The 4681-nt window shown below is 37.2% G+C and overlaps 1 long non-coding RNA gene across 2 annotated transcripts; it reads left to right on the top strand.

Annotated features, from left to right (window-relative positions):
- The first annotated feature begins 1058 nt into the window (after positions 1 to 1058).
- On the top strand, positions 1059 to 4177 carry LOC120157807. 2 transcript variants are annotated; one of them, XR_005519168.1, is made up of 5 exons: positions 1059 to 1143; positions 1657 to 1738; positions 3183 to 3600; positions 3705 to 3777; positions 3928 to 4177. It is a non-coding gene; the product is annotated as an uncharacterized LOC120157807 (long non-coding RNA). The 2 variants fall into 2 exon arrangements; XR_005519169.1 differs by having other exon boundaries at positions 1072 to 1524.
- The last annotated feature ends 504 nt before the right edge of the window (positions 4178 to 4681 follow it).

Genomic DNA, 4681 nt, shown 5'->3' on the forward strand with positions numbered 1-4681 from the left:
ATCGCAATGCGATTTTGGTTTCGCGTTACGATTATCTCGTTGCGATTTTCATTTCGCGTTGCGATTCTCTCGTTGCGATAGTTATTTCCGCGTTGTGATTTTCATTCTCGAAACTATTCTTCTTCTGCATTACTTCAACCAAAAGACAAAACAAAGACAAATACTAACTTCACAGGCTAAACAGTTTAGCAGTATTGGCAGCAATCGAATGAATTTAATAAGAAATCTAAGTGAAATGGTTAATCTATTATTGAAATTACCAGTAAACTTATCATCAATTTCAATATGAAAAACCTAAAATAATACAAAATTTTCAAAATAAAAATAATTAAAAAAACTAACCCTCGGAGGTTGATTTTCCATTTCTGAATGATTGTGAGGGATTTCTGACCGTGAATGGTTGTGAGGGATTTCGCCGGTGATAGGGACAGAAATCTTCGGAGATGGGGACGGATTTCGCCTTAGAGAGTGAGAGATGGAGATGGGACTGAGTGTTGTGATTTTAGGTTTGAGGTTATGAGTTACGATTACTGTGGACGGTTCAGTTTCCGATATATTAAGAAAAAATTCGTGTTTGGAATTTGAAAAAAAAAATACGCGTTAATACGAATGGCGCTATGTAAATCGCATTGTGATAGTAAGATTCGCATTACGATTTACGTATTCGCATTGCGATTTACTTAATCGCGTTGCGATTTACGTATTCGCATTGCGAATTATGAAAATCGCAACGCGAATACGTAAATCGCAATACGAATTAGGAAAATTGCATTGCGATAGTCAGTATCGCATTGCGATTTTCCAAATTCGCATTGCGATTTACTTATTCGCATTGCGAATTGGGAAAATCGCAACGCGAAATTGGAAATTTGCATTGCGATAGTCATAATCGCGTTGCGAATTTGGAAACTGATTTACGATAATGGAGATCGCGTTGCGAATTAGCGATCGCATTGCGATTTTGTTGGTCATTTTGACAAATCAAAAAAAAAATTGGTTAAAATCGTATATTATATAAGATTTTTGGTCACTGAGGTTATTTTCTATTTTTTTTATTGTGCGGCTCCCCATTTTCCTCTCTCACAAACCCTAGCAGAAGCCACCTTCTCTCCGCCACCGCGCCGCGGTTCACGCCGTTTACAGGTAACTCTCGCCGCCTACTTCGTTCTTAAGTTCCACTCGTCGTAGCTCTGCCCTCGTCGACTCGTTGGAGGCGTTTATTACAAATTGCGAGCGTGGCTCAAAACCCGTCGCCAACGCTGCCGTGGTGCGGTCGTTTCCGGGTATTTTTAGTCCGGTTTCACGTCGGAGAGGCCTTTAATGGGCCGGGTTGCGACTGAATGTGGTCGTTTGGCCGCGGGAAACCCTCTGGAACGGATCTGGAAGCTGGTGCCGTTTACTGTCAACCACCGTGAGCGCCTTCGCAGGTCGTTTAAGGCCACGACAAGGATGGCTGTTTCATTCCCGACCGATGGGGACTGCTGCCGGTGAAGTTCATCGCCGGCAGTCCCATTTTCTGATCTGGTAGAAATTATATTCGAACCCAAATACCGGCTGCCGGTTTTTGTTTCGAATGGGAAAATCATTATTGTCGTCGTTATATTAATCTGAAATATTGGATTAATTAGATACTGATTCGAACGAAAAAATTTGCAGGACATTCTGAACCGGGAACGCAAATACCCACTGCTCGAGCTGACCGCGGTAGAGGTTATTATTGACGTTAGCTTCTGTCGAGGTGTGTCTTTGCTATATTACTTGTGTGTTGTTATTTGCTTGGCTGATCGGCATTGAGATTGAGAGCATGTATAATTATGAGGTTGATTGTGATGATTCAGTTTAAGTAATCATGTTTTGTGATGCATGTTTAACTGTTGAATCGGAAGATAATTGTGCTTACATGATATGAGATTGTGTTGTTTTCTCGGAATATATGCTTTGGAAATAAAATGTGATTTCATGAAAACATTGTGAATTGAATTATATGTGTTTCGGAATAAGTATTTGCCTCAGAATAGTCATGCTTTGGAATATGTGCTTCGGATGCTTGTTTCATGAAATTTACATGAAAATACCGTTGATGATTTGGTGTATGAATATTATTGTATGTGTCGGACTATTCTTGTACTTGTGATTGTATGCACCTTAGAGATACACTAAATTAGAAACAATAAGCCATAAGTTCAGTCTACCAGCTTAAACACCAAAAATATAGTCCATTCAATAGTCTGCTCTCCTTTGGTGCACTCTCATATTTTAAGTTAATGAATTTCCACATTCTCAAGCGCTGCTTTTATCAAGAAGCAGAATGGGGCTTATAATTAATTAACCTTGAAAAGCCCGTAAAAAAACCATGATCTAATAACTATTTACTACTCTCATCTTACCTGCTATGGACAACAAATTGATCCCATTACCAACCAATGTAATTAGAGATATATGTGTTCTAATACTCCCTTGATTTACTAATATTGCTTCTTTAACGTATGGATGCAGCTGTAGGAATTTTACAAGAATATTCGCTCTAAATGAGGGAAATTTCAGAAACATACTTTTCAGCATAATGCAGTAGATACAAATAACGAGCTTCTTTACTTCCAAAGATTGAGATGCAACATTTTTTACAACCTGTGATTGGAGCAACCAAAGAGAAGAAAACCACAAGCACATCAATAAAAAAAACAAGATTTAACAGTAGCCATTACCAAACCCTGATTTTCTTGTTGAACACTATAAAAGATGCAATTATTAACAGCTATCTGTATCAACACTGGTCTTAGTCTGCAGAATGTTTATTTAATATTCTTTTGTTTTGTTGTGTAAGTTGACTCACATTGTAATACAACCATGATCCCCGCAAATTCAGATTTTGTTTCTCAATTTGTCGTATTACTGAAATCCCACTTTCCAGAACTCTCTTGTCTATCAGATGGTGAAATGGTGTTTTCTATCAAAGAGTCAATAATTTGACTCTAGGGGAGCTGACACATATGACCATATTGTTAACTACTGATCTCGCTTGAGCATGTGCTGCTGTAGTTACTAAATTTCAACAATAGAAGAGCAAGGCATGAGAATGTCATGCTGCATTACTGGAGTTGCAATTTATTGAGTTTTCTATTTATTTTTTATTAACAAGGCGTAGGGTTTATATATATTTAACTCTTGTTTTGTTTTTGCAGCCAACAATAGTAGCGGTCGTGCTAATATGACGTTTTCGCAGAACTGTTAAAGGTCAATCTAGGCTCAGCGGCGGCTTTCCTATATATGTTTTCAGCCAAAAATCCGACACCGGGTTTCTCAATTGAAATAATCGAAACATTTTCTGCTGTCTGTCTCTTAATTGCGATTGTCACTACCATCATATTGGTTATATTGCTGCTGCTCAAGTTCGGTACTGTGATCGGTCACACAACTGAACGAGACCCTTCATATACCAGAATGGGAGGATCCAGCAGTGGTCGCGCAACTGTACGAGGGACCAGACATTTGCTTTATACCCTGAACTTCTGCATATGAGCTTTTTCCAATTTTTTTCCCTGTCCAGTGTTCCTTTAGTAGATGAATTCTGGGTTCTTCTTGGTTACTGTGTATTCACAGGTATCACTGCTTTCATTATTTAGTCTGTCTAGATACTCGAATGCGGATGCGAGTATCGGATACTGTTATATTTTGCCTGATAATTCTCCTTTTTTGTTAAACAGCGTCATTTTACTTGCACTTCGCCATATCAGTCACTCGAGAAATTACAACATCCCTGGGAATTTATTGCTTCAGGTGAGAAGGTTTTACTGCACATCAAATGTTATTCTTTGCAATATATTGTGCAGTCATTTGAATTATTACAACAGTTATCCGTATATATTCAAGATAAAATAGTAATCCGGATTCAGATCATTGGTTCTAATCGGTAGGTTAAAATGACAGGGTAACTAGGAAAGAGGGTTGAACTGCTCAACGGCCATTAAGGACCTTTCGTACTGCTTTTGTTTGGGATCTTGGAGGAATCAAGACATTCATGTTTGTTTAAGTGTAATAGAATGTATTGGACAAGGATGAACTAATGATGAAAATTTGATGAAGCATCTCAAACTTGAACCTAACAAACATTGCTTGTTGCGATGCTTTTCTTTTCTCTTAAACTAATAAAAAACAGGAGTATAATATTTTCTTGTGGTCTTTCTTGGTTTCGATGTTGATGGGGGACAGGAGGAAAGATGCCTGCTTTAGCTTTACCCATGCATACAATGAAGAAAGCGATTCAGACGAATTTGCACTATAATATGAATTTAGGAGGATGATAAGGTAGTATTAGTTTTAAATTATTTTTTTAGTTATTAATACTACATATATGTAGCTGTTCAAATCTGAGACCTCTAAGAGAAATAATATTTCCTTATATCACTAAGATCAGTCGATAGATTCATGAATTAAATAAATGTAAATAAAGGAAATAATATAAACAAAATTTTACCCCTCGTTTAAGAGCCCGTGTTAATTCTATTTCGAATTTAATTACAACTTAATATAAATATTGGGTATCTTGAATTCTTACACTAATAAAAAAATATTTAAAAGTCATCCCTGCACTATAAGAGGGGAAAATGTGAGGCGTCCAGCTTCCTTTGGGAAGGGAATCTATTCTATTCGGCCTATATTTTTTTTTCTTATTCATTAATAA

This window comes from Hibiscus syriacus, unplaced genomic scaffold, assembly GCF_006381635.1.
Source record: "Hibiscus syriacus cultivar Baekdansim isolate YM2019G1 unplaced genomic scaffold, ASM638163v2 tig00111276_pilon, whole genome shotgun sequence".
NCBI classification, from domain to species: domain Eukaryota; kingdom Viridiplantae; phylum Streptophyta; class Magnoliopsida; order Malvales; family Malvaceae; genus Hibiscus; species Hibiscus syriacus.